Source organism: Glossina fuscipes, unplaced genomic scaffold (assembly GCF_014805625.2).
Source record: "Glossina fuscipes isolate IAEA_lab_2018 unplaced genomic scaffold, Yale_Gfus_2 0, whole genome shotgun sequence".
Lineage (NCBI taxonomy): Eukaryota > Metazoa > Arthropoda > Insecta > Diptera > Glossinidae > Glossina > Glossina fuscipes.
The window spans coordinates 29,612,935-29,627,198 of record NW_023998414.1 but is presented as its reverse complement, the minus strand read 5'-3'; the positions used below and the strand labels follow the sequence as shown (position 1 = coordinate 29,627,198).

The following is a 14,264-nucleotide window of genomic DNA, read 5'->3' as shown; positions in this document are numbered from 1 at the left end:
ACGTATCAAATGACAAGAGCAAAAGCAAGCAAAATATCTCTTCTAACTAAAGAAACACAAGTAAAAATTTTTTGTTTTCTATGCAATACATAGCGCTTGACGGCTCGATGACATTTAAGCTTTCATCACAATACCATGTAGACGGCAATAATAGTAATCGTAGTTTAGAGCTGAATGCCGACAAGAAGAAGTTGACGAAAATGAACAAGAAGACAGAAAAACAAAAAACAAAAAAAAAACAAAAAAAAGCAATGACAAAGCAATGCAACAACAACAACAACAAAAAAGAAAGAAAAAGAAAAGCAGGAAAGAGGAACGAAAAAAAAAGAAAAGAAAAGAAAAGAAAAAAGCAACGAAGAGTCCAGGACGGTGAAAAACAATACAGTAGCAATAATGACTTAGCTAAAAGTTTTCTTTTATTTTTATTTTTCTTTTTTTTTTCTTTTCTTTTATATATATATATATATCCACTATTGAAGCGAGCGTGCAAGGATATTAGTTTTATCGATATGTTTGCAACAGGCAATAACAATCAAGCATTAAAGCTATACATTCTTAATCAAGGATCGGATTCTGGCATAAATTAACAATATATATGTCACTCTGTTTCTGATTATGCTGTCTATTTTTATAATCTCCTGATTGAAGGATGTGCCTCAACACAAATGCCAGATTTTTTTTTTTTTTTTTTTTTTTTTTTGAGTGACCCTTGTTTCATAACCATTAGGCAGGCATTTTTGAAAATTGCAATTATCCGAATCTACCCAAAGGGCAACTTAGATTAGTTATCTCTTGAAAATTTCGTATAACTATTTTTTTTATTATAAATATTTAAATATGTAGCTTGGAGACACATACATACACACACACACACACACCCATAATTAAAGAAAATTTCCTTGAGGCGAGGAGTATTCAAGATTCGTCTTATCGCGCGCGAGCATAACTTTTACACTCCTTTCTATGCATCTGGCGAACAGTCTTTGACTATTCGTATGTACAAGTTTTGCTCTGAACAATAATAAATTTGGCCGGTGATGTTTACCTTCTTTTTTTTTTTTTCTTCGCATTTTTGTATTTTTTATGTGTATCTGATACAACAGGAAGAGATAGATATTGCGATAAATAAGCAGAAACAAAAGGGTTTAAATGAGAATTTTTCCTCTTTTTGTTTTTACGCAAACGGCAGAAGAGGCTAAAGGTATATCAATCATGGTATTTTTGCGAACTATAAGTTTGAGTGCTAAATTAGAAATTTAAAAAAGGCGAGAAACTGCTGAAGTTCGTGAGTTTCGAAAAAGGAAAAAAAAAAACTATTTAAGCACGTGATAGAAATACAAGACATTGACAGTTGAAAGGCGGTAAGATTAAGGAACCATTGTGATCATCGAAATGGACAGAATGATCTTTAACGTACAAGGGCAGCAAAAATTCATCAAGTGATCAGAGTCCAATTACCGACACTAACGTTCTATCTCTCTCTTTCTTTCTTGCTTTCTTTCTCTCTATACAATGCTTCTCAAAAGCGTATGTAAATCCACAATAACTCTGCTTGAAATGAAGGAATATTTCATATAAAATTTCCCTTATTTTTTTTTTTTTTTATCTATTAGGGTTTTGATTCAGTTGCGTCTATCCGCCTGATCTCTTTCTCCGATCTCGAAATTTTATTTTGATTTTTCTCAAAGTTAAGAAGAAAAAAATTATTTATTTATTAAAATAGCGTAAGTGAGATGCCATTCTACATGTATATATATATATATATATATATATATATGTATTCACTTAGGACTGGAAGGTGTCCAAGTTTCGATATAAAGCCAACAAAATGTATTATCGTTCTTCACTTACATATATATATATATATATATATATTGTACATCTTAGTTTTTTTTCTTTATTTTCGTTTTACCCATTATTGCATAAATGTTTCCTCTCTATATTTACTCGTTTTCTTTCTCTGCTATCCTTTGCGAAGACCGCATCAAATAGCCTTTAATTTGTCATTCATTTGTAATTTGTCTGACAAAATAATTACTACGAATTTCGAGCTGCTCAGCGTAGAAGCGTAAAATGCAAGTGCGTACCGTAATGACAGCACATTCCTATAGTATATCCTTTTGAATTTTTGCAAATATTTAAATTTTGTTGTTGTAAATGTGTCATTTCATTTGTATAATTAGACCAAAGTTGAGGCTTTATTTATACTCAATAGACACTTGTCGTGAGAGTAAAACTTTCCGCATTTAAATCTTATTGCAGCAGATGCAAAAGGAATTGTAAAAAAAAAAGGGCAAGATAAATATAGTTTTTCTAAAACTGCGCTAGACACAAACTGCACAAGAAATAAGTGTTAAATTTTCTTTCATTTCGCTAAACACTAATGCAGTTGACGACGTTCTTACAGAAATCTTACAGAAAATCTTATTTAAAAATTTAAAATGTTTTTCTTTTTCTTTTTTTTTTTTTTTGTTCGTTTTTCGTTTCTCATTTTTATTAGTAAGTTTCCCTTGTATATAATAAAACACGAAACTTTTGTTTAAGACAAGTGAATATTTTGTAGAAAATCTACTTAACAACATTAAAATTAAGTGAAGGAAGAACGATTTTTAAAATGGTTCCAGGACACATTTCCAGTTACTTTGCAAACATGATATTATATAATACGATTGATATGACGCAATAGAAGTATAAGCAAGGAATCAAATGTCGGCATGATGAATATGAAAGCAAGGAAGAGAAGCAATGAAAAGCAGTCTCTTCTTTAATCAAAGAATCGGATAGATTTGCAAGGCTGCCCTCAAAAATATTCTCATGAGAAATGCAAGTCTCTCGGCTTCGTATGGCTTCTTGCAATGGTTACGTTCGAGTCAACTTTTCGTTCGATCTCTCTCCTGATCTTTAGACAAGCATGTTCAAGATTTCAGTTTTATTATCATAACATTCCTAAAACGATTTAACATCCTATACCGTTCAATGGTCATGGGTTCGCGTTAGAGCTTGCTTTTTGTGCTTTTGGCAAAAACTTTTCTATATTATGAGTCTTCTAATGATTAAATTTTCAAGACTCTCTCTAGCAAAAAGCTCTGATTTTTATACCCATCACCGAAGGCGCAGAGGTATAAGCATTTTGTCAAAACGTTTGCAACACCCAGACGCAACCTTCAGAGACCGCACAAAATATATATATATATGTATATATATTCTTGATCAGCATCAAATTCTAAATCGATTTAAACATGTACGTCTGTCGGTCCGTTCGTATATTATCTGCTGTAAAAACATTCTCCTGACCGCAAAACTAAAGCTATCGACTGGAAATTTGGCAGAAACATTCAAAGTTCTTGCACGCAGGTTGGTATTGAAAATTGACCAAATCAGTCGTAGGACACGTCCACAGCACCACGTAAGCTGGGAACAACTCTGTTAAAGGCGAAGGAAAAATTAGTTTTTTGCTCACACACCCACAAACTTTAGCTGCATGTACACAAACTTGTACGAATATCTTATGGTCGATGCTGTAGTACCTGTACAAAAATGGAAAATAAGTGACCACGCCTACAAGGCGTTGAAATAAGCTTCAAAATCTACATAAAATATATACATTCTTAGACAGTTTCAAATTTGCAAGGCACCCAAATACTTCCGTTTGTTCACCAGTCCATCTGGCCGTCTGCTGAACCGGCTAGCATCTGTGGTAAATATTCTCCCGTCAGCGAAAATGAATATTTTGCCCACAAATTTGTAAAAGCATTTGAAAGTGACCTAAACTTTCCAAAGGACAAGCCGAAAACGCCCGTACGTCTGTGTTATAAAAATTTTTTTTTATATTGAAATTACAAAAATTCAGTCGCGCCCACTTCATGCTATATAGTGTGAAAATTTCTTTTTTTTATTTTTTTTTAAGGTAACGGCCCAGGGTATGAAAGATTCGTTCAGGACCAAATATAATTTTCTTATTTGTTTGATTTTCTGTTGAATAGCGCAAATCAATCAATTCTTTTTGGCAGTGTTTGGTTATAACAGTTTTAATAGACTTTAGCATAATACCGCCTATTTGGCAAAGCTTTTTAGTCTCGCAGTCGATACCTGTATCTATCTATTCATTTTTATGCTTCAGATACTCAAAATCGGTCTACTTTTCATCTCCAATTAGTATACGATGCAAACAAAAAGAGTTCTTCTGCATTATCTGGGTCGTCATTGGTTAAATTTTGCTCTCATATTTACATACCTAATAAATGTACAAAGTTTTTATTGCATTAGGGTGCAGGTAGCAAACAAATTGCAATAATTACAATACATGCGAAGTTTCGAATTTATTTTATTTCCTTTCTGCGGTGCATCTCTCTCCCAGCACGTCAGACTGACCTAAATACCGGGTGCAGGCTCCTGCCCAAACAGATTGCATCTACCAAATGTGCTGCTTGAGAGATTATAATTGAAATCAGCTTGCCATCTGTATAGAGTCAGTTTTTTGCAAATAAGTTTTTTTTTTTTTTTTTTATTCTGTCTAAAATTTTATAAAAATGTCAATTTTTTATTTAGGACAAGAAAAAATTTTTAAATTAATCGAGATGCACATGCACACGGTATGTACGTGTATACAACAATTTTATATCAACACCTATACTATAGTGAACGTGCACATATATAAATCTGTCGAACGATATTTTAGCATCGCCAGTAGAAAACTGATCGTATATACTATAATATAAATATACATATGAATATCTATCGAAGGAACTAAGCGGGAATATGTGTATATGACGCAGCAGTTTGCATAGTTTCAGACATATGAGATGTGTTCGCTATGTGTGAAAACAAATTGTATAATAGAAAAAAATTTTTTCAACAAATAAGTAAAGATAGATATATATATATATATATATGTGCATGCACCATGCGAACAGAAACAAAGTGAATTATAGTAACGAAGTATTCTCCTCGTTGTCACTATGTTGTAGGTTTTGCTTTTATAACATTAAAAATCGAAATATAAAATCTCTTGCACTCAACCATGCACCTATACACATGCACATAGATAGATAGCATCCATTCGTACCACAAAAAGCAGCACAAATGAATGCATTTTTTTTTTTTTTTTTTTTTTTTTATATCGCAAGTAGTACCCATCCACGATTTACACATACCGACTTTATCACAGTATCCTGCATAAAGTTCTATTCATAATGGGTATTCCAAATAATTTTGATTATCTAACTCTTAAACTGCGTCGTGCTGTGCAATTAGAAAATGTTTATGCAAATACAATTGTGCTGATAAAACAGTGCAACACATGCAATTTCCTTTCTTTTTTTGCTGGATTTCCATTCTCTCTGTGCTTTCATGTGCTTTAAAAATGAATATAAACTAAGCAAGTAAGAAAGTTATATTCGACGAAGACCGAATCTTGCATACCCAGCACCATTCATTTTATCATATCAATACCTTATAGCTTTAGTATTGCACGTTATTCTACTTTAGATAGGAAATGTGTGTGTGTGTGTGTGTGTATGAAAACAATGAAATATTTTATTACTTATAGCTCTGCGTGGGCGTGGGCGTGGCCGTGGCCGTGGTCGTTTTATAATTCGAGAAGATTTTAAACTGCTATCCCGCCATAACTCATAAGCGGTAAGCGAAACCCAAAGAAAAATTTTTTTTTTTGTTTAAAAAATCAGATACATTTTTTTAATGTACGCTTTACTTTACATATGGCTTTGGAGACGCGTTAGTCCATTTTCAATATCGACCTGCGTGTGCCTATGCTTATGCCAAAGTTGACTTCGATATCTGATTTTTTGCTACCGTGAAAGTGTTAACAGCACACGGACCGACCGACAGACATTGATCAAGAATATATGTGTGTGTGTTTATAGGGTCTCTGAAACTTCATTTTTGATTTTATAAATATTACGACCAAATGAATATAGTCTCCTTCTTCCTTCGCTTGGAAGTATAAAAAAAAAAAGAAACAAAAAGTAAAAAATTATACGATGTTTCGGTTAGTGGGTACCTAACCAGCAATCCACTATTATATCTAATTTCTGAAAATTTATGCACTAAGCTATAATCGCTTTGCTATTCCATCTACAATTCAGATATGAAACGTGTTTCAAAGAACATTGATCAGGTTTTATAACGATTTGCTTACATTTATCCTCCGATTCGAGAACGTTAACCATAAAATCCAGAAATTTCCAATTCTAATAAAATGACGACAACGCATCAATATCCGTAAGTTTTAAAAATAATAAAAAAAATTTATGCAAACAATTCTAAACCGTCTTACACCAGAAAAATATTGGAACCGTTTTATTTAAAGGTTTCATTGCGCAAGCGTACCACTTTCTTTCATTCTTTTTTGTTACATTTTTGACGTTACATTATAAGGCTTGTTTAGTTGAATTTGACGTTTCAACTTGAATTTCAAAGAGTGTAGAACTCAACCATTTCGATCGGAATTTTCTCAAACAACATGTAAATGCACTTAACGATGATACAAATTTACCGGGTAAACGCTGTCCCTTTTAAAAACTGATCATATCTGCGGATAGTTGCGCGATGAATCGTAGAGGTGGAAATTTGCGACATTTGCGTTTCAAATTGACTGCATGTAACGACGCGGCTAGGGCAAAAGAATGGGGTAATTTATAATGCAATCCTGTGATGGGTACCCTTTACGGTAAAAATGTACAAAAGAAGAGTTTTTTAGGTTTATTCGATAGTTAATATGTAAGAGATTTCTCTCAATTCTCGTCTGTTTATATCTAATTTTCGCTTACGCTTTTTTTCATTGTTTTCATTTTTCATTTAATGTAGGTTTTAACGTTGGCACGTGTTTACAAAGGCGGAACCAAAATTTTCCTCTTATCGCACAGAAACACGTAACATTTACACAATAATGCAAAGAAGGAACAAAAAAAAAATAAAAATAAAAAAAAAAAAAACACATAACTGAGTGTTATGTTGTGCAATATTTCACTGAACGAATTCAACCAATTTTGGTGGTACATGTTCTTACGATATACACGTGTTGGATAAAGAAGAGAGAAGTTTTCCTTTCTATTTTCATATCTAAATTCTTTTAGGTTTTGTGTGCTGCCACCACCTTAAGAAAGTATAAAACCGCCATCAACAACAAGAGCAACAACAAGAAAAATAACGGCAGCAACACTGCATTGACTTTGAAAATTTATTTACTCGACTTTCATATGCATGCATCATGCCAAACAGTCAGGTAAGGCAATCCAAGTGAAAAAAGCCAAGAATATTAAAGCATCCACAATATTTACAGTTTCTTTATAGTTTGCTGTTTATCACAGGTACACACAAACGTATTTCTATCTATGTATTCTTTCTGTTTTTTTTTTTTTTTTTGTTTTATTGTACACACAACACCAACATAGTACATCTCGTAAAGTAAAAGGCGCTTTCGCCGTTCCAAGTGCAGAGAGAAAAGTAAAATTCTATTTTATAAACCTTAAATTCACTTGAGCTTCTAAGATTACCGCAAACATGTTGTCTGACGTGTGTTGTTCATTGCTTACAGCTATCAACCTACCTACCTACCTACCTACCTAGCTATGTGCCTAAGTGAAAAACCGAAATGAGGGAAGAGACGGAGAGATAAAATATATGCGAGAGAGAGAGTGTTTGCTTCTTTTTCGCTTTTTTTTTCCTCCTTTTTTTTTTTTTTTTGTATTCTCTATCTCGGAAATTTTTAATTAAGCTTAAAATATTGCAAATTAGTAAGTTTAACGTGTTGTTTACCATACGAAATTTGTACAACACATTCACACCGGCATTAACCAACACTGACACAACTACCGGAATAAATAAATGACTCTTTTTTTTTTTTCTCTTTTTTTATAGACGGTCGATTTCTGGCAAAATTAAATGAATTGAAACTTTTGCCAAAATAAATGTGTATGAAGAATGGAAAATAGCAGTAGCGGAAAATTAATTAGCATTAAAAGATTAAAAAAAGAAAAGAGAAGGAAGAATAGTTTTTTTTTTTTTTCTTTTTTCCATATACTAATGAAGAATAACAACTTAACGTTCTCTCTCGGTAAACTAAGCAATATTCTTAATTTGTTAAACTCTGAAGACATCATAAAGGCAATCACAAACTATCGTTTCGTAAAGCTCTGTATTTCAGACTATGCACCTAAATATTGGTAAGGTAAGGTAAGTACAAATATAAGACTCACTCAAGCCGCCAATGTAATAAAGCCCTCGAAGAAACATCATACCAATCAATCAATCAATCAATCAATCAATCAATCAGCTGTTCTGATCAACTAAGTAACGAATATCTCAACGGGTCAACAACGAGAAACATAGGATCTAGAAGGACGCGGTTATTTACAGTCTCACCGGTTATAGATATGTACCATATTTTGTACTCCGATCGTGCATTGAATTCTACGAATTCTACGATCATCAATTTGTTCGATCATAGAGACGTGATATAATTGTTTGTAACGATCAATGCGTTTCAAATTAATCCTGAATTTAAATTTTTCAAATGTATACAAATACAATAAATACACAAAAGATAATCAAGAACAAGAATTCCGTCAATGTATGAAAAATTTAATTGCATATTCGGTATATATTGCCTTCCGATCCTGTATCGTTTTTAAATTACGTTTTTCTTTCTTTTTAACAATCTGGCAGCATAGGTCATAAAGTAGAGATCAGTGCTGCTAATCTTGCCTGTCCTACTAAAGATTTTCTTTTTAATTGTGACGAATCTTTGGATTGACTTAACCGTTTTCTTTTCTTCAAATTTCGAATACAAAACAGAACGCAGCGCTGTGTTTAAAAAAAAAAAAAAAAACGCAACAAGGCTTTTGCTATTTACGCGGGGAATTAATGACTCGACTTAGCAGTTATGTGAACCCTTATGTGACGGAGCTGAGCGGAGCAGAATAAGCGAGAAAATACTGATCAAGTTTTAAGTATGGACAGAAAAACAAGCAGACCTTGCTTACCCTATTTTGCTATTTTCTGTGTTCTGATCAAGAATATTCACACTTTCCGGTCACGAGAAATCCAAAGATCCGATAGCATCTTAAATTCGATAGGTAATTACAATGAATCTAGTGCACTCTCATTGTTCTTATTATATAATGATCTAACACCATTCCTCTCATTCAATTTATTAAATACGCCTCCCCATATGTAGTTGAAGGCAGGCTTTGCCGCAATATTTAATAAATCCGATACAATATATGCCACAGGTGATTTATTTAATGGTACGAACAAAAAAGAATTCACAATCCTCCCAGGTCCGGATCTCTTACAAATGATTCGTTATTGCTAATATTGCTATACAAAAATCATTTATATAATCGCAGGTTTTTTAGGTAGGTTGCGTAGTCCGTAAAAGTTTTTCGAAAGGAAAATATTTTAACTAAATGTTTAATGTTTAATATATATATATATATATATATATATAAATATCATATATTTCGATCTCGGATTTCGTATATCACAATATATTAAGAGATGTTCCCATATAAATGAAAAAAATCGCATGAACGTATATATGTACCTGTCTAGGAAGGAGACTTGACACGTTCGCGAGCAATAGAAATTTGAATGATATGCGAAAAATGACAGTGAATTTACTTTGAAACAAGTTATGATATCCGAAATTTGATTTGATACATTTGCTAACCTTAACGGTAGATAGTATTTTAATCGATGTATGGAACGAACGCGAAGGCATTCACGACAAAATAGATCAAATTTTTCAACCGATATGACGAGAGTTATATGGCATTCGTATAAGAGAAAACGTGAGAAAATGGGGCCATTGAGAGAATGTGCTCTCTTTCTGGTATGCAGAAATTCGCAAATTTAAAGGCGGTTGAAGTGAAACAGAGGGGAGGAGTAAAATAATATGAAAAAAAAGTCGAAAAATCAATTAATCAATACTTGGGCAAGTGCAATAATTAAGCAAATCTAGGTTTAAAATTAAATGAAAATTAATTAGCTTTAATTTTGAATTTTTTAGCATTCACGCCTGCGAACGTGTTAAACGTCGTTTAGTTGCAATAATTTATTAAGAACTCTGTTAGGTTTTCGATAAGGTTTGTCGTACAAATCAAAAGGAAACTTTCTTTGGTTGCATTTGATTTGTTTAATGTGCACACACACACACACACATAAACGCATCCACGCACACAAAGCGAAGATTTAACATTTAGAATTGTTTCGATCTGCGGCTTAGTGCGATTTCTCGCTGCGGTATTGCAAACCGTTACACAATTGTGCGGCAAACTTAGCATGCCACCGCAATCCAGCGGTGAATATTTATAGAAATAATAATGATAAAATAGAATGAAAGCGACAACAATTTGTGAAATGAAATTCCCATCAATTACGTTTGTGCGCTTACCTTTTCAGAATAATTTATACATATATTTTCTTTTCCTCTGCGATTCCGTTGGCTTCGCTATGAGACTCTTTATGTGATGTAGTAATGTGATCATCAATCAAAGCGATTCATTTGTAAGATGCTGTGTTGTAAGCAAAACATTTTATTCCCTTTAATTTCTTTATTTTTTATTCATTTTTTCGCTTGAAATTAAAAGCAGCCACGCATTAGCAAGGAACTGAACATGACTACGGAATTTTGGATGTTGTTGGAGAGGAGGGCGGGTAAATTGCGTTTAGGAAATTGTTATCAAAAGAAATCACCAGCAGCGAGTATCACCGTCGCCAACATTTGATATAATGAAACGCGAAATTTTCGGGTTTTTTATTACAAATGTCACGTGTCGAAAAGTGAAAGGGCAGCAAGCTGACTTTAACTGATGCGCTGACTTATTTAAAAAGCTCGCTTAGTCTTAACGTTTATTAATTGACGACACAAAACGCGATTAATACGTTTCTTTATTATTTCTTTTGAAATTTGTTTCTTTAAAAACAAAACATAGCATAACAAAATAAACACTTATATGTATGTTTGTAAAAATGTACGCAAATCTCTATCTCTATTAATGTTCCTGGAATTCCAAGGCAATTGTTTATGATGAAATAGCCGTGCGATAGCGATAGCGATTACGAATCGAACTTCAAGAGTATTTTATAACATCTTTGCCCGGATTTATATAAATTATTTATTTATTTATTTTATTATAATTTTTTTTTTTTTTTTGTTATTACTTCATGATTTTCACTTTTACGTTTGTTTTTTTTTTTTTAATTTTATTTTTCAATTTTCTTTCAATATTTTTTTTTTTTCTTTTCTCTTTTAATTTATTTTTGGGTTACATTAATAAATATAATTTGGAACGTCAAACGTACCGATTTAAATTTGATTTTTATTCATTTATATATATGTACATATATATATATATATATATATATATACATTAAATACATATATATATATATATATTTATAAATAAATATAATTATTGTTTATGTGGAATAAGGATAAGATAAAGGGAGTCGGAGAGAGATAGTGAGAGATGGAGAAAGCGAGTGAGAGAGCGAGAGAGTTTATGATAGAAAGATAATAGATAGAGAAACTGTGATAAGAGGATTGGAAATTATTTACACACAATTATTAGGAATTTTCAATTTGATTAGTTACATTTTCTTAGCATTTGCATAATTATCTTTTTACTTAACCGATTTATATGGTAATTTGATATTTTGCAATTTTGGATTGAATTCTTTGTTTATTCGAGTTAAATTATTTTGCGCCGAAAACAAAATCCTAGGATCATCTGTAACGAAATAAAAGACAATTTCTTCATAAATTCTGTAAATATTTGTATTGGAAAAAAGCTTTACCGACACCCGTAGGTAACATAGAAAACATAGATTATGTATAAACAAATATTAATAGATAAGATATAAAATTTAATTTCAATCTTAGCGATATATGGACAAAGCTTTTCGAAATAAATATTATTTTATTCCTAACTAAGTTAGCTTAGTCAAGAGAAGCCTATACTAAAAAATACATCGCGTTTCATGAACACAAGCAATTGCATTAGAGAGACATTTCCAAAAACATCTTTAATATTACAAAAAAAAAAAATAAATAAATAAATAAAAAAATAAATAAATTTTACGGTGTTTTCCGTGAATATCCGAAATATTTTATAACCCCCTCTGATATTTTACAAATGTGTGTTAAAGGAAGAGCTCTTGGCATTCGAGAATTAGAATTTTTCCATGGAAAAATTGATTCGTACCGATATGAAGCACTACTAAATCATTCATTTATTTATTTGTGAAAATTGCTCTTGTTTATTTAATTGTTTGTAAGCGGAAAATGCGACCCTCTAAATAATGCGTATCTAGATTTCCCCTTGAAAGAGGAAACCAAGTTTATTAACTTGTTCGTATATATATATATAATATTGCGCTGTAACGTCTTAAAACTTAAATTTTTTGCATTTCATATTTCTGCCTTCTCTTAATGCCTCTAAGGTGTGGAGGAGTAAAAGGAACAAACCTCAGAGTTAAGTTGTAAATTCTCAGCAAATTAGCCAAAGGCAGTTGCTAAGTGTTTTCGTGTCTACTTACTCTACTATAATATTTTTATTTATTTATTTATTTTTTCTTTTTTTTTGCGCTCTGTTTTCAAAGGAAGTGCTTGCAATTTACTTTCCCGTGAACAGAAAATTTCTTATCATTTTCCTTTTCTTTAACGTAAGTGAAAAATAAAAAAATGGTTTTAATCACTTTCAAACACTCGGCTTATGCCAAGAAATATTTTATATATATTGCACTATAAAAGAATAAAACAACAACAACAACAACAACAAGTAAAACAGTGATATACGACGAAGACCTTATTGGACGCGTACACCAAAATCGAGCATATTTCTTGATCGGATTCAATGAAGAATTTTCTTTTTGTTTGCCGTGAACTTATCATTATTATTTCCTTTATCGCAAGCTGCCGGAGCGGTGACTTCTCCGACTGCATATTACTAACTGGCAAAGAAAGGTGGCAACTTTCATCACATCGAATTGCCAGTCGTAATAAATTCGTACCTAGAAGAAAATGTAAGACTTTTGCATTCTATTCCGGGATTATCAAGGAGCCATCTTTCTGGGGCGATTAGACTTCAATTCGTATCAAAGGCGGACTAGTTTTAGTTTATATCTCAAATTTATATCTCAAAGTGTTTTGAGCGGTTTTTAGAATCGAAACCTTACCTTGATCAAGAATATACACGCTATACACGTTCATATATGGGATATGCAAGTGAATTAACATAATTGCCGCACCCTTTTTACCGTGGACAATGGATTGGATATAAAAATGCAAACAAAAAAGCAAAAAAGAATTTTTTTAACATTTCCAACAACTCACCTAACATGCATCATTTGCATTTCAAATGAGTGTTAATAATAAAGAATTAATGCATAAAATTAAGTAAAGAGAGGAAAATGAAAACGAACATAAACCAAATACGCGCACAAACAATAAAATTTTAAAGTTCAACTATGGATACATAAATGGACTCTGATGCGTATGGATAAAATCGCACTTTTTCCCTCGCGCATATACGCACCCGTGAACTATTTGAAAATTATTATTAAATCCACAGTACAAAAAGAGATCCTATGCAGCCTTGCATTACATTGTGTGTTCACTCATTTATCAAAGAATCTAATCTATGATCGAATCGAATAAAAACTAGGCTTCTTTGAGATTTTTACGCATAATCTCTCAACGAAATTTACGGCTGATAGTTCCAATTGATATATGAGAGACCGTAAATTAAGCACGATTTCAAAAATACTCACTTCTCTTTTTCAATAAAATTTTTTAAATACTGCGAACAAAATGTAAAGTGAATTTTTCATTTAAATTTCGCATACGCTCTGATGCATGATGAAATTATTGTTCTTTTTTATACCCATCACCGAAGGATGAGGGGTATATTCATTTTGTCAAAGCGCCCAGAACGAAGCTTCAGGGACACAACAATGTATATATATTCTTGATCAGCATGAAATTCTAAAACGACGTTAGCAGGTTCGTCTGTCTGTCTTGGTGTCTATCCGTTTTTGTTATGTGTGTTGTAAACATTCATCTGACCGCAAAAATTAAGCTATCGCGTTAAAATTTGACAGAAACATTGGAAGTTCTTGCACGCAGATTGATATTGAAAATGATAGGTCAATGATAGATCAAAATGCACACACACACACACACACACACACACACACACACACACACACAGCAGCACGTAAGCTCAGAGTTCTCGGTTTTT

At 32.2% G+C, this 14,264-nt stretch overlaps 1 protein-coding gene across 3 annotated transcripts in view; it reads right to left on the bottom strand.

Annotated features, from left to right (window-relative positions):
• LOC119644625 (furin-like protease 2) overlaps positions 1–11,199 on the bottom strand; it is a 251,160-nt gene extending 239,961 nt beyond the window's left edge. For all 3 annotated transcript variants that reach the window (XM_038044252.1, XM_038044253.1, XM_038044251.1), the window contains exon 1: positions 10,415–11,199. The gene's annotated coding sequence lies outside the window, so the exon portion shown is untranslated. The remainder of the gene's footprint in view (positions 1–10,414) is intronic.
• Positions 11,200–14,264: the final 3,065 nt, after the last annotated feature.